This window comes from Anomaloglossus baeobatrachus, chromosome 5 (genome assembly GCF_048569485.1).
Source record: "Anomaloglossus baeobatrachus isolate aAnoBae1 chromosome 5, aAnoBae1.hap1, whole genome shotgun sequence".
Lineage (NCBI taxonomy): Eukaryota > Metazoa > Chordata > Amphibia > Anura > Aromobatidae > Anomaloglossus > Anomaloglossus baeobatrachus.
The window spans coordinates 211,311,177-211,336,006 of NC_134357.1; the positions used below are offsets into that span (position 1 = coordinate 211,311,177).

General features: G+C 45.3%; 1 protein-coding gene across 2 annotated transcripts in view; it reads left to right on the forward strand.

Annotated features, from left to right (window-relative positions):
- The window catches only part of C5H10orf71 (chromosome 5 C10orf71 homolog), a 715,842-nt gene that overhangs the window by 342,752 nt on the left and 348,260 nt on the right, over positions 1-24,830 (forward strand). The window contains exon 1 of one of the 2 annotated variants that reach the window (XM_075349119.1): positions 23,758-23,846. The exons of the other annotated variant lie outside the window; for it this stretch is intronic. The gene's annotated coding sequence lies outside the window, so the exon portion shown is untranslated. Of the gene's footprint in view, positions 1-23,757; positions 23,847-24,830 lie in introns of those variants that run through there. 2 annotated transcript variants of the gene reach the window in all.

A 24,830-nucleotide genomic window follows, 5' to 3' on the forward strand; every position in this document is an offset into this window, starting at 1 on the left:
GTGTCCCACTGGTGCCAAGCAATTTCCAGCACCTCTGCATTCCACCCTCCTGCTAATTTTTGCAAAGCTATTATAATAGCAAAAACTGCTGAAATTTAGTGGCATCCAAAAAGAGGCTGTTGGACTCCATTAGTGTCCCACTGGTGCCAAGCAATTTCCAGCACCTCTGCATTACACCCTCCTGCTCATTTTTACAAAGCTATTATAATAGCAAAAACTGCTGAATCTTAGTGGCATCCAAAAAGTGGCTGTTGTACACCATTAGTGTCCCACTGGTGCAAAGCAATTTGCAGCACCTCTGCATTACACCCTCCTGCTAATTTTTACAAAGCTATTGTAATAGCAAAAACTGCTGAAACTTAGTGGCATCCAAAAAGTGGCTGTTGGACTCCATTAGTGTCCCACTTGTGCCAGCAATTTCCAGCACCTCTGCATTACACCATCCTGTTTTTTTTTACTAAGCTATTATAATAGCAAACCCTGCTAAAAATTAGTGGCATCCAAAAAGTGGCTGTTGGACTCCATTAGTGTCCCACTGGTGCCAAGCAATTTCCAGCACCTCTGCAGCACACCCTCCTGCTCATTTTTACAAAGCTATTATAATAGCAAACACAGCTGAAACTTTGTGGCATCCAAAAAGTGGCTGTTGGACTCCATTAGTGTCCCACTGGTGCCAAGCAATTTCCAGCACCTCTGCATTACACCCTCCTGCTAATTTTTACAAAGCTATTATAATAGCAAAAACTGATGAAAATTATTAGCATCCAAAAAATGGCTGTTGGACCTCATTAGTGTCCCACTGGTGCCTAGCAATTTCCAGTACCTCTGCATTCCACCCTCCTGCTCATTTTTACTAAGCTATTATAATAGCAAACACAGCTGAAACTTTGTGGCATCCAAAAAGTGGCTTTTGGACTCCATTAGTGTCCCACTGGTGCCAAGCAATTTCCAGCACCTCTGCATTACACCCTGCTGCTCATTTTTACTAAGCTATTATAATAGAAATCCCTGCTGAAACTTAGTGGCATCCAAAAAGTGGCTGTTGTACACCATTAGTGTCCCACTGGTGCCAAGCAATTTTCAGCACCTCTGCATTACACCCTCTTGCTAATTTTTACAAAGCAATTATAATAGCAAACACAGCTGAAACTTTGTGGCATCCAAAAAGTGGCTGTTGGACTCCATTAGTGTCCCACTGGTGCCAAGCAATTTCCAGCACCTCTGCAGCACACCCTCCTGCTCATTTTTACAAAGCTATTATAATAGCAAACACAGCTGAAACTTTGTGTCATCCAAAAAGTGGCTGTTGGACTCCATTAGTGTCCCACTGGTGCCAAGCAATTTCCAGCACCTCTGCATTAAACCCTCCTGCTAATTTTTACAAAGCTATTATAATAGAAAAACTGCTGAAAATTATTAGCATCCAAAAAATGGCTGTTGGACTTCATTAGTGTCCCACTGGTGCCAAGCAATTTCCAGCACCTCTGCATTCCACCCTCCTGCTCATTTTTACTAAGCTATTATAATAGCAAACACAGCTGAAACTTTGTGGCATCCAAAAAGTGGCTGTTGTACTCCATTAGTGTCCCACTGGTGCCAAGCAATTTCCAGCACCTCTGCATGACACCCTCCTGCTCAATTTTACAAAGCTATTATAATAGCAAAAACTGCTGAAACTTAGTGGCATCCAAAAAGTGGCTGTTGTACTCCATTAGTGTCCCACTGGTGCCAAGCAATTTCCAGCACCTCTGCATTACACCCTCCTGCTCATTTTTACAAAGCTATTATAATAGCAAAAACTGCTGAATCTTAGTGGCATCCAAAAAGTGGCTGTTGTACACCATTAGTGTCCCACTGGTGCCAAGCAATTTTCAGCACCTCTGCATTACACCCTCCTGCTAATTTTTACAAAGCAATTATAATTGCAAACACAGCTGAAACTTTGTGGCATCCAAAAAGTGGCTGTTGGACTCCATTAGTGTCCCACTGGTGCCAAGCAATTTCCAGCACCTCTGCAGCACACCCTCCTGCTCATTTTTACAAAGCTATTATAATAGCAAACACAGCTGAAACTTTGTGTCATCCAAAAAGTGGCTGTTGGACTCCATTAGTGTCCCACTGGTGCCAAGCAATTTCCAGCACCTCTGCATTGCACCCTCCTGCTAATTTTTACAAAGCTATTATAATAGCAAAAACTGCTGAAAATTATTAGCATCCAAAAAATGGCTGTTGGACTTCATTAGTGTCCCACTGGTGCCAAGCAATTTCCAGCACCTCTGCATTCCACCCTCCTACTCATTTTTACTAAGCTATTATAATAGCAAACACAGCTGAAACTTTGTGGCATCCAAAAAGTGGCTTTTGGACTCCAATAGTGTCCCACTGGTGCCAAGCAATTTCCAGCACCTCTGCATTCCATCCTCCTGCTAATTTTTACAAAGCTATTATAATAGCAAAAACTGCTGAAAATTAGTGGCATCCAAAAAGTGGCTGTTGGACTCCATTAGTGTCCCACTGGTGCCAAGCAATTTCCAGCGCCTCTGCATGACACTCTCCTGCTCATTTTTACTAACCTATTATAATAGCAAACCCTGCTGAAACTTAGTGGCATCCAAAAAGTGGCTGTTGGACTCCATTAGGGTCCCACTGGTGCCAAGCAATTTCCAGCACCTCTGCATGACACCCTCCTGCTCATTTTTACTAAGCTATTATAATAGCAAACACAGCTGAAACTTTGTGGCATCCAAAAAGTGGCTGTTGTACTCCATTAGTGTCCCACTGGTGCCAAGCAATTTCCAGCACCTCTGCATGACACCCTCCTGCTCAATTTTACAAAGCTATTATAATAGCAAAAACTGCTGAAACTTAGTGGCATCCAAAAAGTGGCTGTTGTACTCCATTAGTGTCCCACTGGTGCCAAGCAATTTCCAGCACCTCTGCATTACACCCTCCTGCTCATTTTTACAAAGCTATTATAATAGCAAAAACTGCTGAATCTTAGTGGCATCCAAAAAGTGGCTGTTGTACACCATTAGTGTCCCACTGGTGCCAAGCAATTTTCAGCACCTCTGCATTACACCCTCCTGCTAATTTTTACGAAGCAATTATAATTGCAAACACAGCTGAAACTTTGTGGCATCCAAAAAGTGGCTGTTGGACTCCATTAGTGTCCCACTGATGCCAAGCAATTTCCAGCACCTCTGCAGCACACCCTCCTGCTCATTTTTACAAAGCTATTATAATAGCAAACACAGCTGAAACTTTGTGTCATCCAAAAAGTGGCTGTTGGACTCCATTAGTGTCCCACTGGTGCCAAGCAATTTCCAGCACCTCTGCATTACACCCTCCTGCTAATTTTTACAAAGCTATTTTAATAGCAAAAACTGCTGAAAATTATTAGCATCCAAAAAATGGCTGTTGGACTTCATTAGTGTCCCACTGGTGCCAAGCAATTTCCAGCACCTCTGCATTCCACCCTCCTACTCATTTTTACTAAGCTATTATAATAGCAAATACAGCTGAAACTTTGTGGCATCCAAAAAGTGGCTTTTGGACTCCAATAGTGTCCCACTGGTGCCAAGCAATTTCCAGCACCTCTGCATTCCATCCTCCTGCTAATTTTTACAAAGCTATTATAATACAAAAACTGCTGAAAATTAGGAGCATTCAAAAAGTGGCTGTTGACTCCATTAGTGTCCCACTGGTGCCAAGCAATTTCTAGCACCTCTGCATTCCACCCTCCTTCTCATTTTTACTAAGCTATTATAATAGAAAACCCTGCTGAAACTTAGCGGCATCCAAAAAGTGGCTGTTGGACTACATTAGTGTCCCACTGGTGCCAAGCAGTTTCCAGCACCTCTGCATTACACCATCCTGCTCTTTTTTACTAAGCTATTATAATAGCAAACACAGCTGAAACGTTGTGGCATCCAAAAAGTGGCTTTTGAACTCCATTAGTGTCGCACTGGTGCCAAGCAATTTCCAGCACCTCTGCATTACACCCTGCTGCTCATTTTTACTAAGCTATTATAATAGAAAACCCTGCTGAAACTTAGTGGCATCCAAAAAGTGGCTGTTGGACTCCATTAGTGTCCCACTGGTGCTATGCAATTTCCAGCACCTCTGCATTCCACCCTCCTGCACATTTTTACAAAGCTATTATATTAGCAAACACAGCTGAAACTTTGTGGCATCCAAAAAGTGGCTGTTGTACCCCATTAGTGTACCACTGGTGCCAAGCAATTTCCAGCACCTCTGCATTACACCATCCTGCTCATTTTTACAAAGCTGTTATAATAGCAAACACTGCAGAATCTTAGTGGCATCCAAAAAGTGGCTGTTGTACTCAATTAGTGTCCCACTGGTGCCAAGCAATTTCCAGCACCTCTGCGTTTCACCCGCCTGCTTATTTTTACAAAGCTATTGTAATAGCAAACACAGCTGAAACTTAGTGGCATCCAAAAAGTGGCTGTTGTACTCCATTAGTGTCCAACTGGTGCCAAGCAATTTCCAGCACCTCTGCATTACACCCGCCTGCTTATTTTTACAAAGCTATTATAATAGCAAAAACTGCTGAAACTTAGTGGCATCCAAAAAGTGGCTGTTTTACTCCATTAGTGTCCCAATGGTGCCAAGCACTTTCCAGCACCTCTGCATTACACCCTCCTGCTCATTTTTACTAAGCTATTATAATAGCAAACACAGCTGAAACGTTGTGGCATCCAAAAAGTGGCTGTTGGACTCCTTTAGTGTCCCACTGGTGCCAAGCAATTATCAGCACCTCTGTATTACTCCCTGCTGCTCATTTTTACTAAGCTATTATAATAGAAAACCCTGCTGAAACTTAGTGGCATCCAAAAAGTGGCTGTTGGACTCCATTAGTGTCCCACTGGTGCTATGCAATTTCCAGCACCTTTGCATTCCACCCTCCTGCTCATTTTTACAAAGCTATTATAATAGAAAACCCTGCTGAAACTTTGTGGCATCCAAAAAGTGGCTGTTGGACTCCATTAGTGGCCCACTCGTGCCATGTAATTTCCAGCACCTCTGCATTACATCCTCCTGCTCTTTTTTACAAAGCTATTATAATAGCAAACACTGCAGAATCTTAGTGGCATCCAAAAAGTGGCTATTGTACTCAATTAGTGTCCCACTGGTGCCAAGCAATTTCCAGCACCTCTGCATTACACCCGCCTGCCTATTTTTACAAAGCAATTGTAAAAGCAAAAACTGCTGAAACTTAGTGGCATCCAAAAAGTGGCTGTTGTACTCCATTAGTGTCCCACTGGTGCCAAGCACTTTCCAGCACCTCTGCATTACACCTTCCTGCTCATTTTTACAAAGCTATTATAATAGCAAAAATTGCAGAAGCTTAGTGGCATCCAAAAAGTGGCTGTTGTACTCCATTAGGGTCCCACTGGAGCCAAGCAATTTCCAGCACCTCTGCATTACACCCTCCTGCTAATTTTTACAAAGCTTTTATAATAGCAAACACAGATGAAACTTTGTGGCATCCAAAAAGTGGCTGTTGGACTCCATTAGTGTCCCACTGGTGCCAAGCAATTTCCAGCACCTCTGCATTCCACCCTCCTGCTCATTTTTACTAAGCTATTATAATAGCAAACCCTGCTGAAACTTAGTGGCATCCAAAAAAGTGGCTGTTGGACTCCATTAGTGTCCCACTGGTGCCAAGCAATTTCCAGCACCTCTGCATTACACCCGCCTGCTTATTTTTACAAGGCTAATGTAATAGCAAAAACTGCTGAAACTTAGCAGCATCCAAAAAGTGGCTGTTGTACTCCATTAGTGTCCAACTGGTGCCAAGCAATTTCCAGCACCTCTGCATTACACCCGCCTGCTTATTTTTACAAAGCTATTGTAAAAGCAAAAACTGCAGAAGCTTAGTGGCATCCAAAAAGTGGCTGTTGTACTCCATTAGGGTCCCACTGAAGCCAAGCAATTTTCAGCACCTCTGCATTACACCCTCCTGCTAATTTTTACAAAGCTATTATAATAGCAAACACAGCTGAAACTTTGTGGCATCCAAAAAGTGGCTGTAGGACTCCATTAGAGTTCCACTGGTGCCAAGCAATTTCCAGCACCTCTGCATTCCACCCTCCTGCTAATTTTTACAAAGCTATTATAATAGCAAAAACTGCTGAAACTTAGTGGCATCCAAAAAGTGGCTGTTGGACTCCATTAGTGTCCCACTGGTGCGATGCAATTTCCAGCACCTCTGCATTCCACCCTCCTGCTCATTTTTACTAAACTATTATAATAGCAAACACTGCAGAATCTTAGTGGCATCAAAAAAGTGGCTGTTGGACTTCATTAGTGTCCCACTGGTGCCAAGCAGTTTCCAGCACCTCTGCATTCCACCCTCCTGCTAATTTTTGCAAAGCTATTATAATAGCAAAAACTGCTGAAATTTAGTGGCATCCAAAAAGAGGCTGTTGGACTCCATTAGTGTCCCACTGGTGCCAAGCAATTTCCAGCACCTCTGCATTACACCCGCCTGCTTATTTTTACAAAGCTATTGTAATAGCAAAAACTGCTGAAACTTAGTGGCATCCAAAAAGTGGCTGTTGTACTCCATTAGTGTCCAACTGGTGCCAAGCAATTTCCAGCACCTCTGCATTACACCCGCCTGCTTATTTTTACAAAGCTATTGTAAAAGCAAAAACTGCTGAAACTTAATGGCATCCAAAAAGTGGCTGTTGGACTCCATTAGTGTCCCACTGGTGCCAAGCAATTTCCAGCACCTTTGCATTACTCCCTGCTGCTCATTTTTACTAAGCTATTATAATAGCAAAAACTGCTGAAACTTAGTGGCATCCAAAAAGTGGCTGTTGTACTCCATTAGTGTCCCACTGGTGCCAAGCAATTTCCAGCAGCTTTGCATTACACCGTCCTGCTCATTTTTACAAAGCTATTATAATAGCAAACACTGCAGAAGCTTAGTGGCATCCAAAAAGTGGCTGTTGTATTCCATTAGGGTCCCACTGGTGCCAAGCAATTTCCCGCATCTCTGCATGACACCCTCCTGCTCATTTTTACAAAGCTATTATAATAGCAAAAACAGCTAAAAATTAGTGGCATCCTAAAAGTGGCTGTTGTACTCCATTAGTGTCCCACTGGTGCCAAGCAATTTCCAGCACCTCTGCATTACACCCTCCTGCTCATTTTTACAAAGCTATTATAATAGCAAACACAGCTGAAACTTAGTGGCATCCAAAAAGTGGCTGTTGGACTCCATTAGTGTCTCACTGGTGCCAAGCAATTTCCAGCACCTCTGCATTACAACTTCCTGCTAATTTTTACAAAGCTATTATAATAGCAAAAACTGCTGAAAATTAGTGGCATCCAAAAAGTGGCTGTTGGACTCCATTAGTGTCTCACTGGTGCCAAGCAATTTCCAGCACCTCTGCATTACACCCTCCTGCTCATTTTTACAAAGCTATTATAATAGCAAAAACAGCTAAAAATTAGTGGCATCCTAAAAGTGGCTGTTGTACTCCATTAGTGTCCCACTGGTGCCAAGCAATTTCCAGCACCTCTGCATTACACCCTCCTGCTCATTTTTACAAAGCTATTATAATAGCAAACCCTGCTGAAACTTAGTGGCATCCAAAAAGTGTCTGTTGTACTCCATTAGGGTCCCACTGGTGCCAAGCAATTTCCAGCACCTCTGCATGACACCCTCCTGCTCATTTTTACAAAGCTATTAAAATAGCAAAAACAGAAGAAAATTAGTGGCATCCAAAAAGTGGCTGTTGGACTCCATTAGTGTCCCACTGGTGCCAAGCAATTTCCAGCACCTTTCCATTACACCCTCCTGTTAATTTTTACAAAGCTATTATAATAGCAAAAACTGCTGAAACTTAGTGGCATCCAAAAAGTGGCTGTTGTACTCCATTAGTGTCCCACTGGTGCCAAGCAATTTCCAGCACCTCTGCATTACACCATCCTGCTCTTTTTTACTAAGCTATTATAATAGCAAACCCTGCTGAAACTTTGTGGCATCCAAAAAGTGGCTGTTGGACTCCATTAGTGTCCCACTGGTGCCAAGCAATTTCCAGCACCTCTGCATTCCACCCTCCTGCTCATTTTTACTAAGCTATCATAATAGTTAACACAGCTAAAAATTAGTGGCATCCAAAAAGTGGCTGTTGGACTCCATTAGTGTCCCACTGGCGCTAAGCAATTTCCAGCACCTCTGCATTCCACACTCCTGCTCATTTTTACTAAGCTATTATAATAGCAAACACAGCTGAAACTTTGTGGCATCCAAAAAGTGGCTGTTGTACTCCATTAGTGTCCCTCTGGTGCCAAGCAATTTCCAGCACCTCTGCATGACACCTTCCTGCTCCTTTTCACAAAGCTATTATAATAGCGAAAACTGTTAAAAATTAGTGGCATCCAAAAAGTGGCTGTGGGACTCCATTAGTGTCCCACTGGTGCCAAGCATTTTCCAGCACCTCTGCATTACACCCTCCTGCTTATTTTTACAAAGCTATTGTAATAGCAAAAACTGCTGAAACTTAGTGGCATCCAAAAAGTGGCTGTTGGACTCCATTAGTGTCCCACTGGTGCCAAGCAATTTCCAACACCTCTGCTTTCCACCCTCCTGTTCATTTTTACTAAGCTATTATAATAGCAAACACAGCTGAAACTTTGTGGCATCCAAAAAGTGGCTTTTGTACTCCATTAGTGTCCCACTGGTGCCAAGCAATTTACAGCACCTCTGCATTACACCATCCTGCTCATTTTTACTAAGCTATTATAATAGCAAACACAGCTGAAACTTTGTGGCAACCAAAAAGTGGCTTTTGGACTCCATTAGTGTTCCACTGGTGCCAAGCAATTTCCAGCACCTCTGCAGTACACCCTCCTGCTCATTTTTACAAAGGTATTATAATAGCAAACACAGCTAAAACTTTGTGGCATCCAAAAAGTGGCTGTTGTACTCCATTAGTGTCCCACTGGTACCAAGCAATTTCCAGCACCTCTGCATTACACCCTCCTACTAAATTTTACACAGCTATTATAATAGCAAAAACTGCTGAAAATTAATGGCATCCAAAAAGTGGCTGTTGGACTCCATTAGTGTCCCACTGGTGCCAAGCAATTTCCAGCACCTCTGCATTCCACCCTCCTGCTCATTTTTACTAAGCTATTATAATAGCAAACACAGCTGAAACTTTGTGGCATCCAAAAAGTGGCTGTTGGACTCCATTAGTTTCCCACTGGTGCCAAGCAATTTTCAACACCTCTGCATTACACCCTCCTGCTTATTTTTACAAAGCTATTGTAATAGCAAAAACTGCTGAAACTTAGTGGCATCCAAAAAGTGGCTGTTGGACTCCATTAGTGTCCCACTGGTGCCAAGCAATTTCCAACACCTCTGCATTCCACCCTCCTGCTCATTTTTACTAAGCTATTATAATATTAAACACTGCAGAAGCTTAGTGGCATCCAAAAAGTGGCTGTTGTACTCCATTAGTGTCCCACTGGTGCCAAGCAATTTCCAGCACCTCTGCATTACACCCTCCTGCTTATTTTTACAAAGCTATTATAATAGCAAACACAGCTGAAACTTTGTGGCATCCAAAAAGTGGCTGTTGGACTCCATTAGTGTCCCACTGGTGCCAAGCAATTTCCAGCACCTCTGCATTTCATCCTCCGGCTCATTTTTACAAAGTATTAAAAAAAATGACGTGAGCTTCGCGATATTTTTGAATGCTAGCCAGGTACAGCAGGCAGGTACGGGCTGCCCCCAACCCCCAGCTGCCTATTTGTACCCGGCTGGGAACTAAAAATATAGGGAAGCCCTTTTTTAATTATTTAATGAATTTCATGAAATAATTAAAAAAAAAAAACGATGTAGGCTTCGTCCCATTTTTGTGTCTAGCCGGGTACAACTAGGCAGCTGGGGATTGGATCCGCAGCACAGGTTAGCCCGAGCTTTCTGCCTGATGCCGGTGGTTCGCTGGGTGTTAATGATTTCAGTTGATAATATACAGCTAGCCCTAACCCCATTATTACCCAGCAAACCACCCTTCACCAGGTCAGCTGGAAGAGTTGGATACAGCTCCAGAAGATGGCGCTTCTATGAAAGTGCCATTTTCTGGGGCGGCTGCAGACTGCAATTCGCAGCAGAGGGGCCCAGAAAGCTCAGGCCAACCTGTGCTGCGGATTCCAATCCCCAGCTGCCTAGTTGTACCTCACTGGACACAAAAATATGGCGAAGCCTACGTCATTTGTTTTCTAATTATGTCATGAAATTCATGAAATAATAAAAAAGGCCTTCCCTTTATTTTTGGTTCCCAGCCGGGTACAAATTGGCAGCTGGGGGTTAGGGGCAGCCCGTAGCTGCCTGCTGTACCTGGCTACCATACAAAAATATGGCGAAGCCCACATCATTTTTTCAGGGGGCAAAAAACCCCTGCATACAGTCCTGAATGGAGTATGTTGAGCCTTGTAGTTCTGCAGCTGCTGTCTGTCTGTATGAAGAAGAGCAGACAGCAGCTGCAGAACGACAAGGCTCAGCATTCTCCATTCACTAGTGTATGCAGGAGAGCAGACAGCAGCTGCAGAACTACAAGGCTCAGCATACTCAATCCAGGACTGTATGCAGGAGTTTTTTGCCCACCAAAAAAATGACCTGGGCTTCGCCATTTTTTTGTATGCTAGCCAGGTAAAGCAGGCAGGTACGGGCTGCCCCCAACCACCAGTTACCTATTTGTACCCGGCTGGGAACCAGAAATATAGGGAAGCCCGTTTTTTTTTTATTATTTCACTTATTTCATGAAATAATTAAAAAACAAATGACGTGGGCTTAGCCCTATTTTTGTGTCCAGCCAGTTACAACTAGTCAGCTGGGGATTGGAATCCGCAGCACAGGTTAGCCCGAGGTTTCTGGGCGCCTCTGCTGCGAATTGTAGTCCGCAGCCGCCCCAGAAAATGGTGCTTTCATAGAAGTGCCATCATCTGGCACTGTATCCAACTCTTCCAACAGCCCTGATGACGGTGGCTTTGCTGCGTAATGAGTTAATACTGGCTTTGTTTTACTAGCTAATATTAAGCCAGAGATTCTTAATGTCAGGCACGTTTGACCCGGCCATTAAGAATCTCCAATAAAGGGTTAAAAAAAAGACACCACACAGAGAAAAAAAACTTTAATTGAAATAAATACACAGACACATTAGAGACTCCATGTTTATTACTCACTGTCAGCCCTCCACAATCTATGGTCTTCTGTCTTTCTTGTTCAACAAATGCAGCTCTGCTCCATCACTGCTGCATGGGGGAAGACGCTGCTTCCTGTGCAACCTTCACTCCGTGAGTGATCAGTGCTGCTGGCTGTTAGCTGTAACAGCGGTAACGCTGACAGACACGTTACCATAGCAACGGTGCTCCGATCATGTGATTCCCGGAGCCGCAGTTAGCGGCGGCGTCACTGCTAACTGCGTTGCTATGGCAACGGTGATCTCCGTTAATGACCGGCTGTGTCAGCCGGTCCCTAAAGGAACGGGGAATCAGAACGGGCAGTCAACCGTGTGCTAGAGCATATCGCCGGTACACGGCGATACACAAACGTGCACCGTGTACCGGAGAGTGCAATGACAGGACCTAGGACAGGACATGACGTCAAAGCCATGTGACCAGTCTGTAGCCAATAAGATAATAGCCACGTGACTGGTCACATGGCTATTTTGACGACGTCACGGAAGGTCCTGTCAGTGCTGGTTATCGGGAAGACGCAGCGATCATCGGAAGGAATAGCGACAGGAGACAGAGTGCAGGACGCATCGCGGACACCGGCAAGTGTTATGGCAATGTTTATTAACTGTATGTGTACATTTATAATGCGTTTTTATGTGTTTGTAAATTGCCTCCCATTGTTTCCTATTGGTTCGAGTGGTTCGCCGAACCGGTTCGCCGAACCGAACTCGAACGGGACCTCGGTTCGGTGAACCGAGCTCGAGCCGAACCGCGGCTGGTTCGCTCATCTCTAGTCATGACGTATAGCCTGGACCAACGAGATGCTGAGGTGGGGCAGATCACCCTCATGGAGTGGTCTCAGATCAAGGACCTATGCACCCTTCTGCACAGTTTCGACATGGCGACGAATATGTTTAGCACTGACAATGCCATTATCAGCATGACAATTCCAGTCATTTACATGCTGGAGCACACGCTAAACACTATTCTGAGTCAGGGGATGGGACAACAGGAAGGGAAGGAAGTACAGGAGAATTCATATGCGCAAGGGACAACAACATCACCAAGGTCCAGACGTTCATCATCACCAAGGCGGCAGGCATGAGACCATGGGGGACAGGGATCAACAAGGGCACATGGTAGAAGGCAAAATGTTGAGGAAGGTGCAGGAGAACATGAAGAAATGGAAGACGAACTGTCCATGGACATGGAAGACTCAGCGGATGAGGGAGACCTTGGTCAAATTTCAGTTGAAAGAGGTTGGGGGGATATGTCAGAGGAAGAAAGAATGGTTAGTACCTCTATGCCACAAACACAGCGTGGACTTGGTCTGCATGGCTGCGCAAGACACATGAGCGCCTTCTTGCTGCACTACCTCCAACATGACCCTCGTATTGTCAAATTAGAAGTGATGATGACTACTGCCTTGCCACACTATTAGATCCCCGGTACAAGTCCAAATTTTGTGACATAATTCCAGCCATAGAAAGGGACGCACGTATGCAGGAGTATCAGCAGAAGCTGTTACTCGATCTTAGCTCGGCTTTTCCACCAAACAACCGTGGTGCACGGAGTCAATCTCCCAGTTGTAACTTGACAAACATGGGACAGTCTCGTCATCATCAACAGTCTTACCGTACCAGCAGCACCGTATCTGGTGCTGGTAACAGCAATTTTATTAAATCATTTCATAATTTTTTTAGACCATCCTTTGCAAGGCCACCAGAAACAACAAGTCTGACACATAGTCAACGGCTGGAGAGGATGATACAGGAGTATCTCCAAATGAATATCGATACCATGACTTTGCAAATGGAGCCTTGCTCATTTTGGGCTTCAAATCTTGAAAAATGGCCTGAGCTCTCCACTGACGCCTTAGAGATCTTGTCATGTCCAGCTGCCAGTGTTGTCTCTGAACGTGTCTTCAGTGCTGCTGGGTGTGTGCTGACAGATCAGCGCACGCTTCTGTCCAGTGACAATGTGGACAGACTAACGTTCATCAAAATGAACAAGTCATGGATCTGCAAGGAATTTACTACCCCTGTGTCATCCTAGGGATAGTAAATGCTTGTGTATTTTTGAATGTGCTTGATGCAAACCTACCTGTGAAGTGTACAACTGGGGCACAAGTGCTGCCCTTGAAGGGATGTCTGTGTGGCTCAATTTTTGGAAAAAAGGGAGACTCTGCTTGGAGTTACCCTTGCTGTGTTTTTAAAAAGGAGCCAAGATAAACAAGTCATGGTTCAGCAAAGACTTTAATACCTACCCCGGTGCCATCCTGGGAAGAGTAAATGCTTGTGTATTTTTGAATGTGCTTGATGCAAATCTACCTGCGAAGTGTACATCTGGCGCACAAGTGCTGCCACTGAAGGGGTGTCTGTGTGGCCCAATTTTTGGAAAAAAGGGAGACTCCGCTTGGAGTAACCCTTGCTTGCAGTGTTTCTAAAAAATGATCCATGATCAACAGTTCTGGGATCAGCAAAGACTTTGCTACCTACCCCGGTGTCATCCTGGGGAGAGTAAATGCTTGTGTATTTTTGAATGTGCTTGATGCAAATCTACCTGTGAAGTGTACAACTGGGGCACAAGTGCTGCCCTTGAAGGGATGTCTGTGTGGCCCAATTTTTGGAAAAAAGGGAGACTCTGCTTGGAGTAACCCTTGCTGTGTTTTTAAAAAGGAGCCAAGATGAACAAGTCATGGTTCAGCAAAGACTTTGCTACCTACCCCGGTGTCCTCCTGGGGAGAGTAAATGCATGTGTATTTTTGAATGTGCTTGATGCAAATCTACCTGTGAAGTGTACAACTGGGGCATAAGTGCTGCCACTGAAGGAGGTGTCTGTGTGGTCCAATTTTTGGAAAAAAGGGAGACTCCGCTTGGAGTAACCCTTGCTTGCAGTGTTTCTAAAAATGATCCAAGAGGAACAGATCTGGGATCAGCAAAGACTTTGCTACCTACCCTGGTGTCATCCTGGGGAGAGTAAATGCTTGTGTATTTTTTAATGTGCTTGATGCAAATCTATCTGTGAAGTGTACAACTGGGGCACAAGTGCTGCCACCGAAGGAGGTGTCTGTGTTGCCCAATTTTTGGAAAAACGGATACTCCACTTGGAGCAACCCTTGCTTGCAGTGTTTCTAAAAATGATCCAAAGATGAACAGATCTGGGATCAGCAAAGACTTTGCTACCTACCCTGGTGTCATCCTGGGGACGGTTAAGGATGGCGTATTTTTGAATGTGCTTGATGCAAATCTACCTGTGAAGTGTACATCTGGGGCAGAAGTGCTGCCACTGAAGGGGTGTCTGTGTGGCCCAATTTTTGGAAAAAAAGGGAGACTCCGCTTGGAGTCACCTTGCGGTGTTTTACATGATTTTAGAAGGGCATGTTATGCCTATATCTGTCTCTCCTCCTCTTTTTCCTTGTAATGCTGTTTTGTTTTCGCATGAGAATTTGTTCTTGTCACTTTCCCATGTGTTTGTGTTGTGTTGTGAGTTGTTTGTCACCTTTTGGACACCTTTGAGGGTGTTTTCTAGGTGTTTTTATGGGTTTTTGATTACCTCCCATTGTTTCCTATGGGGTACGAGCGGTTCGCCGAACCGGTTCGCCAAACCGAACTCGAACGCAACCTCCGTTCGGCTCATCCCTACTCCTAATACCACTCTGTTTTTTCTTTGGACTGGATCCTTGTCAGTGGCCGCAGCTGCTCGTCTTATGCTTGTCTGTTGGTTGTGTTTCATACAACCACAGGGGTGAGTATCTGACGATTCTTTAACCACTGTGTGATTTACAGTAAGACCCTATGTGCGCTTTTTCCTTTTAATAGAATCAAATATTATATTTTCATGACACAAAACATAGAAAAAAAAGCAAACTGGACATAATTTCACATCAAATTCCAGAAATGGGCAGGACACATTTTTTAGCCTTTTCCAAACTTGTGTGTAAACAACTTTGTTTCCAGCATGGGATACTTGTTCAAAGTCACCTGTCGCAAGTAACTTGTGTGGGCAATATGAAATTAACACTAAAAAAAAGATAAAAAGAGGAAAAGTTCACTTAATCTTTGCATTCTATGTCTGTGTGTGCCACAATAAACATGAAGAAGAGAACTGTCTGTGACTTGAGAACCAAAATTGTTGAAAAATATCAACAATCTCAAGGTTACAAGTCCATCCCCAGAGATTTTGATGTTCCTTTGTCCACAGTTCTCAATACATTCCAGAAGATTACAACTAGAGATGGGCAACCTGTTTGATAAAGGTTAGTGAATTTAAAATTCAATATGAACTTACCATGTTTGTTTGTGCTCGGTAACCCCGAGCCGTTTAAACCAAAAGTCGGTAATGTTCAGTATTGTTTGATCACTGATCGTGTTTTTAAAAAAAACTTGCTTTTCTAATAACATGCTATGCTTTTGGATAGAATTGTAGTGGTGGTTGATGAATGGTGCATGTGATTAATGAGTGGAGGGGATAGGGATTCGCGAGAAGCCAGACACATGGGTGCCATTTTTTTTTCCTCAACTTTATTTGTGTATGTTCTTGCAGCCATTCATGGTGCAGCAAACATTCACAAGGTTCAGGCACAAGGGCTTGTGTCATTGGCTGCCTACGTCACATGCCCATCTGCATATAAAAAGCGTACATGTGCCGTCGGTGCAATTTTGTCAATGTTAAATGTTAGGGAAGGTGCTGCTGTCGGTGCTGCTGGCGGGGCAGCTAGACAGTTAGCTTAGCTAGAATTTTAGTGATAGGTGATTGAGATAGACAGGACCGTGCAGTGTAGAGAAACCTGTGTGCCATAAATCGGCATTTAATGATAGAAATAGGAATAAATACTTGTCAGTGACTGCTAAAGAGTTGCCAGTGAAGGATCTAAATAGCTATTGCTACTTGTTACAGCCTGCTCCCAATTAGCCAGTCAATCACATTTATAGGTATTGTTAGTTAGTAGTGCCTGCTCTAAATTTGCTAGTGAACTAGGTAAAAAGGTCTTGGCAGTTTTTAGGGCCTAGTAAAAATTATGCAGTAAATCTGTCATGGCTGTCTCCCTATTTTTGGAAACTAGTGGCAGCTTGAGGACTGGAGCCCCTTATCGCTATCTGGGACTCTGGATTTAAATTTTGTGTAGATTCCTTTGGTACTGAAGTAGTTAAATGTCAGTTTTTCTACCAGCAGCTCTCCTGCAGTTAAGGTCAGCTGCACCTGCTCTGCAGACACACCACCTTGTCCTTAAATAGCTAGGTCTCCCAGCAAGCTTTGTTGACTATACAAAGCCATTTGAATGAAAGCTGCCTCAATGGAAGGAGTTGCTGTAGATTCTCCTGAAGTTGTATCCTCTCCATTTTTGGTTATTTATTCCCTGTTTCTTTCTTCTATCCTTTTGTCTCTTTAATGCAGTGGTGGGTCAAGTGTACCTCAACCAGCTCTCACCAGTCAGGGCATCTATAGGGTTTTTGTCGAGATCCAGGGTGCTGCTAAGCAATAGTTGCAGAAATTGTTTAGGGAATGGCTAGGAGAGTGAGGACAGCTGCAGGTGAGGTCAGGAGGTGCCCTCTCACTAGTCACAGGGCCCACTGTTGTTATTGTTTTCCTGTGTTCCCCTTGTCTGTGGTGTTTTTAGGTGTGTTTTTAGTTGTGCATCGGACCTCAGTTGGTCTGAATGCACACACCCCACTCGTTGCGTGACACAATCACATTTCTAGGTATTGTTAGTTAGTACTGCCTGCTGTCAATTTCCTAGTGCACTAAGTAAAAAGATCTCGGCAATTGAGATGAGTGAACGCCCTGCGGCTCGGGTTCGTTGAGTTGAACCGAGTATGGGGTGCGCTTGCAAGCCTTTATCGAACCAAGCCTGAACCAAACTTCAAACCGTTATTAACCCGCATTGGATGCAATGGGAGGCCAAATGTAAGACACAAAAAACAACTTTAGGGGGTCAAAAGGCTTCCAAAACAGCAAAAATACATGTAACAGAGAAGCACCACTGTTTTTGCCTAGCCATTAGCTTCCTAGACTATAAACAGAAGAAATATAGAGGTGAATGAGAGACAGGTGTACGGCTGGTGCTTCCATACCCCTGCCACAACTTGGAGACCTATGTAGTAGTCTGGACATTCAAAATCCTTCCAGGGACACAGTGGTACAATAATATCAATTGACCCCATTCCCATAGGGCTTTAAAACCCCAGGGAATTATGGTCCATGCAACCCAGGCTGTGGGCCGCTATTTTTTTTGGAAAACAGTGAAAACATGCATTACACTATTATGTACTAATGAAGCATATTGTGTAAAGATGACAGGTTTTTGGTAGTCCTAAATTGTTAGTGAAACCTCATTAATGACAACTGTGAGTGGGACACCCAACTACTTGGTTCATAAGGTGCTGATCACAGGAGGAGAAAGAAGGAATAGACACGTTTGATTTGGTAGCTGGTGGTTGGGTAGGCATGGTAGTCTGCATTTTCCCTTTCTCAAGGTCAAAACGGTGCACCATGTCCCTTCTCGGTGGGCCTCAGACACGGAACGTGAATATACTTGGGTAATCTATCTCTTTCTGAGTCCGAGCAATCATCTCTTGCTGCCGTCGATCTGCCGGTATCAGCTGTTGTTGTAGTCATTCCCAGCAGGGGGCGTCAGCATCCAGCCTCAGCTCCCTGACTGGCTCTGGCTTCAAATGGACTCGTGCGGCCCCAACAGCCGTCGGGATGCCGTGCGGTAGTAGAACCGGTGGACTTGAGGGTCCCACTCCCGCTGTTGAAAACTGAAGAACCGACTGCTCCGCAGCCGGGGTTGCAGGGTCTGGGTGCTTTGCCTCTGAGGACGGGCCCGGTGATGCGGCCGGGTCTGGTCTGGTAGGGATCCGGGTGACCGCTGACATGACTGGGATGAGGTTAGACATCGGGGCAGCTGCTGGAGCTTCATACGAAAATACTGGAGGTTCCGCTGCCGGGGTCGGTAATGGCAGCTCGGCATTCACATAGGACGGGGTAGGTGACAGTGGAGTGGTTGCCGCAAGCGAGGGCGGACCGGATCCATCAGCCGCAATGGCCGGATTTGGGTAATCAACAGGGACTGGGTAACCTCTTACCCTCTCTTCACGTGGGATTTCAATCTCACAGGCTTGCACCGCCATCGCTAGGCTCCTCATCTCTTCCCTCCAGTGGTTCAGTATGAACAGGAACTGCGTCCGCATTCTCCTGCACAGCTGCTCGGTCTCTTCAGGCACGCCCGGGTGCACGGGTTTTCTCCCAGCACTTTTTTGCGTGCTGTGGCCCTCTGGGAACTTCCGGTTCCTGTTTAGGGCGGGGCTTCGGCTTCGCGTGCTTTCCCAAGGAAGATGGCGTTTTGGAGCAAAAAAACAGCGGAAAAATGGCGGACGTCATGGGAAAAAGGATTTAAACCCGCGGATTTCACTTTTCAAGGTGCACGTCACCCAGGTAAGTGGGTCCTGCTCGCATCCTGTTCATGACGCCAAGATTTTTGAGGTGTGCCGCCCCCATGACAGCTGATGGGCTGCTTGATCAGATCCGCAGTGGCTCGAGGGGTCTCTGGACCTGAGGTGGGGTCGTGCGGCCACTCAAAATGAAAAAGAGGGGAAATATTTACAAGGGGCGAAAAATAAAGTTCGTGACACCACCCACGGGTCGTGATAATGTGGGATACCACTGCTGCTGCGTTTGGGGGGGGGAGCGCCTGGGAACGATAGGATGGCAGCTTGTGATGTTAACCCCTCCATGGGCAGGTGGAAGGTGTCCCGGGGCTTGGTAGTGGAAGCATGGGGACCCGTCGGGAGGAGAGGGGCACAACGTACTCACACAGTCCAGGAATTCTCATGCTGACAACGGGTAAACCAAAGTCCTGAATTCCCTGCAACTTTTGTTGAAGCACGCTGGGTCCGTGCCCTTTTGGCGTTGCTGGTTGTACTGAAGCCTGGTCCCTTGGCAAAGTGTTTACTCTTTGTGGATCCCTTTTGCCTGAAACTACTCGGGTCCTGCTCACCCGTGTGGCTAACTGTGTGAACTTGCTCTCAGGGTTCACGCTTGGGATTTTCTGGACGGTTTTGGGAAGTGCTATCCACCTCGTTGCGCTAGTACCCCGATTTTTGAGCGGGTGGAGAACGGCTCGTGAAGACTCCGTCCTCGTAGGGTGAATTACTGGGCTGCGTGAAGCTACTTCCTAGCCTAGGGTCCACGTACCCCGTTGTGCCCTAGCCCCTGCCCGGTTGTAGCACAAGGCTGCCGAACTGCCCTCCGTGGCAGTACCGTGCCCCTTGCCACTACCCCCTGCGACCGGGGTTCCAGCTCCTTCCAGGCCAGGCCAACGTCTGGCACCTGGGAAGGGTACAGGAGCCCAGCTCCGCATCGTGACCTTTTACTGTCACCGCTGTACTCGAACCGAACACTGACTACCAACTGACACTTCTGGCCCTCCTTCTACCATCCATCCATCTGGGTGGCCCTATTCCCTTCAGGCTACTCAATGGGTGTCTGGTGGGTGAGGTGCAAAGTGTTCCTCAGGATTTGTGTATACCTATTCTTAGGAACACCAAAGGGACAGGACCCGTAACCAAGGAGGAGCAGGTGCCATGCAGAAGGGCAGGTTGCACAGCACCCTTGTGACGACCTGATAGGCCAGGGCGTCACAGCAATGGGCTCTTTATCAGAGAAGAAAGGCTCAGATAGAAGGTATGGTGACAGTACTGAAAGGGTTAGCTGAATAGGCCAGTCCCACAGTGAGGGGATATAGGAAGGCATTTCCTGGTTTTAGTGCATTAGTGAAGAGTACCAGAGAGACATGCAAGTAGCAGATGTTGGACAGTGGAACAGTGTGGGGTGGAGGTGAACAGGCAAGAGATTGAGCATGAGGAAGAAATCCGGTGACCAGAAAATATGGAAGGCAGCAGGGAGGCTTCAGTGAGGTACAGCAAAAGACCAGACAGTGCTCTCTCCTCAAGGGGGCAAACATGAACAGTTCAGACAGTTGGCAGAGTTAGTCTTGGCGGACAGGGCCACTGACTCCACAGGATAGAAGACTCTACCAGTTAATACTGGGAAAGTAGTGTAGCCTTCAGGGGGAAAAGCACAGCACCTAACAACAACAGTGCCAAATCCTCATCCTCTATGAAAGCCATGAAAACTGATTGTGGACTCATGTCTGACAAGGCCACATGTGTTGCCGCAAGGTGTGAATGGGATCCAGAAAGGCCGGCTGAAGTCCAGCTGCAATCAGGTACCACACACATGCCCCCGTGTCTGTAGCGTACTGGGGCGGCCTGAGAACTGCAACACTCACCAAAACTACCACCCTTGGCCACGTTACAGTTATATGCAGAGTGCTGTTTTAAAAAATGGCAAAAGGCAATTTATATTGGCAAGATGCAGTGTGTAGATACTGCACTACCATTTTTTTTTAACTCTACCAATAATATGTGGATATAACCAGCTGGTGTTTTTCAATTTTTCTAAAGGCAATAACAATTGCCAACATGCAGTGTGTATAGACTGTACTAACAAATTTTTTTTAAAACTACAAATAAGTGGCTAGAACCAGAGAGGTGTTTTAAAATGTTTCTAAAATGTACTTTTTTTGGACAAAATCCCTTTCTGAGAAGATATTTTTACCTTCCGTAAGCCAACTAGCCATATCTGGTCCAGTAGAGAGAAAACCGGCCATGCCAAAAATTATATTCAAGGTATAATAGCAAAACTGCCAAGCAGAGGAGTGGTGCCCAATAGTCCAAAATACAAGAACAATAATAGCATGGACTAAAACTTAACTTTTATTCTAATAATAGGTAAAATTAGTAATAAAGTGCTTGTTCATAAATAGTGCAAAGAGCAAAATGCCAAATGGCAACATATTAGTCAGATCTCACCCAGACTTCATCCATGGGCGAGACTGCGCACCGGTCCAGAAAAGAGAGGTCACAGGCTGGAAGGACAGGGTGGACAAATATGTTAATTCAACCCCTTTCGTGCCCCGTGAATGGACTTCCGCCCTGACAAGGGCAGCCTTTAATAGCAAAAACTGCTGTAAATTAGTGGCATCCAAAAAGTGGCTGTTGGACTCCATTAGTATCCCACTGGTGCCAAGCAATTTCCAGCACCTCTGCATTCCACCCTCCTGCTCATTTCTACTAAGCTATTATAATAGCAAAAACTGCTGAAACTTTAAGGGCCATAGTTGCATTGTCAATAGTCAGTGTTGTTTCTTCAGCTGTCAATAAAGCTAGACCACCTCTGCCATCTACACCACCTCTTAATTTTTACTACCACATTTTAAGTGGCCAATCTTGTCGCTATCAAAATGAGTGGCAAAATGACAGATGCTAGTGTAAAGGGGAACAGGCGTGTTGGAAAAGGAAAAAATGTTTTTGGCCATGGGGAAGGTGGCAAAGCTACATTAACATCTGCTGAAGATAGACCATCTTCCAGCAAAAGTAAGATGTCTACTACTTTCCGTGGACAATCCGATGTGCTCCATTTTTTACGGACCCGAACAACTGGAACAAAGGTAGATGATGCACAAAAAAAGCACATGCTTGAATGGATCTCAAGTGGTCCAACAAGTGCCCTCTCCGCCACCTCAACTACCGCATCCAAAAAACACCAGTCCTGTGAGTTGTCATCCCAATCACACTTGCTTTCTCCCAGCTCTCAAGTCTCCATCCGCCCTGCACAGTATGGTGGAACAGAGATGGCTGAGTCTGCAGAGCTGTTCAGTCACACTATAGCCTGGGAATCAGAGGTTTGCTCCCAAGCTACAGTGAGTACAGACCAGGAAATGGTCTGTAGTGATGCCCAGAACCTTTGTGACTCAGATTCAGGCCATGATGACCATGTTTCTGAGCATAATGTTGACCCTTATTCACAAACTGTAACACCTATTGGTAGAGACAATGAGGAACATACTGATGACGATGAGACGCCGATACCAGATTGGGATGACAACTTAAACATTCGTTCAGGGCAGGAAGAGGCTAGGTCTGAGGGTGAGGGGAGTGCAAACACAACGCTTGATGAGGAAGTTGTAGATCCCACCTACTGTCAACCCACAGTCAGGCACTCGAGGAGGTCAACAGAGGTGGTGGAGGAGGATAGAACTGACGACGAAGTTACCTTGAGCCTTCCTGGACAGAGGAGGAGTACTGGTAGCACGTCTACAACTGCATCCTCAGCCACCATTCTGCCTCTCAGCACCAGTCGGGGTGGCTCAGCAGGTCGCATATCCTCTAAGCCTTGCCTAGCCTGGTACTTTTTTGACCTTGCAAAGGATCGCCCAAATCATGTGATCTGTAAAATTTGTCAGGAATCTGTAAGTAGAGGCAAAAACCTCAGTAGTTTGACAACTTCTTCCATGAATCGTCACATGAATAAATATCATATGTCCCAGTGGGAAGCTCACCGTGCTGCAATGCGGCCTAGCGGAGCGAACCATCCACCGCCTGCCCCTTTCAGTGCATCCACGCGCTCTTCATCTTCTAGGACTGTGGGGACAGCTGTCACACCTGGTTTTCCACGCACACCTTCCACCACTGTAACCACAACAGGCAGTTTGCTTGATAGGTCATCAGTTGGTTTGGAAGGGGAAACAAGTGCGTGTGTACAGCTCTCTCAGACATCGATAGCACCAATGTTGGATGAAGGCAACATCATGTCTACGCCTGCACTTTCCTCACAAACCTGCATTTTTCCAGGGACACCACCTCACCACCACAGCACACAGCACACACAGCAGCCAGATCTCTGTCCCTCAGATGTGGACAAATAAAAGGCCATTTCCTGCGACACAGGATTTTTGAGACCTTAGGTCTGTCGCTGTGCCCCAGTACCAGATGCCCAGTTGCCACTACTTCTCTAAGAAAGGTGTGCCTGCGCTACACCAGCATGTCGCACACAACATCACCGCTTCCTTGAGAAACTCTGTGTGTGAACGGGTGCATTTCACCACCGATACTTGGACCAGTAAGCATGGACAGGGACGTTACATGTCATTGACTGGGCACTGGGTAACTATGGTGATAGATGGTGAAGGGTCTGCTGCACAAGTCTTGCCGTCCCCACAATTTGTGTGTCAATCCTCTGTCTGTCCAAGTTCCTACACTGCTTCTGCCTTCTCAACCTCGTCTGGGTCCTCCACCTCCGCCCCAAGCCTGCCTGGTCAGGCCACCAGCATTGTAATTGCGCACAAGGAATCACGCACACCTCATTACTATGCTTGCAGCAGAGCGCAACAGCATCAGGCGGTCTATATCTTGAAATGTCTTGGAAATAAGAGTCACACAGCGGCTGAGTTGTGGGCAGCCCTGGAGACTGAGTTTGGTAAATGGTTGTCTCCACTCAACCTGCAGCCTGGTAAGGCCGTGTGCAACAATGCTGCAAACCTGGGTGCGGCACTTAGCATGGGCAAGGTGACACACGTGCCTTGTATGGCTCACGTCAATGAAAAGGAGAAAAGGGTGGTGTGCTAATGAGGAGATCACCAAAACAATAATGGCAATAAATATTTAAAATTTTATTTTAGGAAAAACGCCAACATAGTTTAAAAACTGCCTCCCGAAGAAGCAGCAGTGAAACGCGTTGAGGCGTGGTGGCTGCGGGTGCGTGGTCGGCTCATCGGTCAGGTCTGTTTACTCTTTTGCTCTTATATGGTTTGGATGGCTTATGGAACTGGTAGGTGGCTGGTGGGATTGGACATCACCGCTTTGACTCTGATTAAGTAGTATATTTTTTGATTTGATATAGCGGTGATGCCCTCCTTCACTACCTTAGTGTGATCTATGCTGTATTGGCATGATCCGGTATTAGAACTGCCAGAACTGTTCATAAACTTTAATTATTAATTAAAACTCTTTATGTACTGGTGCCATAGCGATCTCCTGGGTATACCCACATTGATTGGATACATGTGATTTAGAACTATACTCTTTGTCTATATTATGTGGTGGTGCTTCAGGGGTGTGCTATTTGCATATGAGATTTATCCTTGAGGTTCCATGGCCATATGGTGGGCTGTATGTATTTAATGAACATTATTACTTTGTATAATATTTGACCTACACGGATGGTCTGACTGCGTCCGCACCTACCCCTCCCTTGTTAGGAGGGACTCACTTGTGGTCTACACTGTGCCATTGTGCCAATAGTAAAAACTGTCATTTTTTAAAAAAATATATCAATAAAAATTGTTGTTTTATGGCATTTGAGTGATTTCCTTGAGGAGTTACTTAGTGTATTTCTATAGTTATGATGCCGTCTGGTGGATATTAAAATGTGGTATTTGTGATGCATAGTTTAAAAACATCTAAAAACATGAAGTACAATAAACATCAGAGGTTTGCTATAATAAAGCATAAGCCTCTGAGAAGTGTCCACTTCAGAGATATTTTAGACCATATACTGCAATCAATAACACCAATGAAGCATAATCATATAGCATGCAAAAAAAAACCAAAGATATAAGTGTCAGTCCTAAAGACAAATGGCTAAGACCTAAAGCACCCTGTTTTTTCCTGAGGAAGCCATCTGAATATGGCAATACGCGTTGGGGGGGTTTTGCTTTAGGTCTCCACCTCCTCCATGACTGCTTTTTCACCATTGCTCTGTTT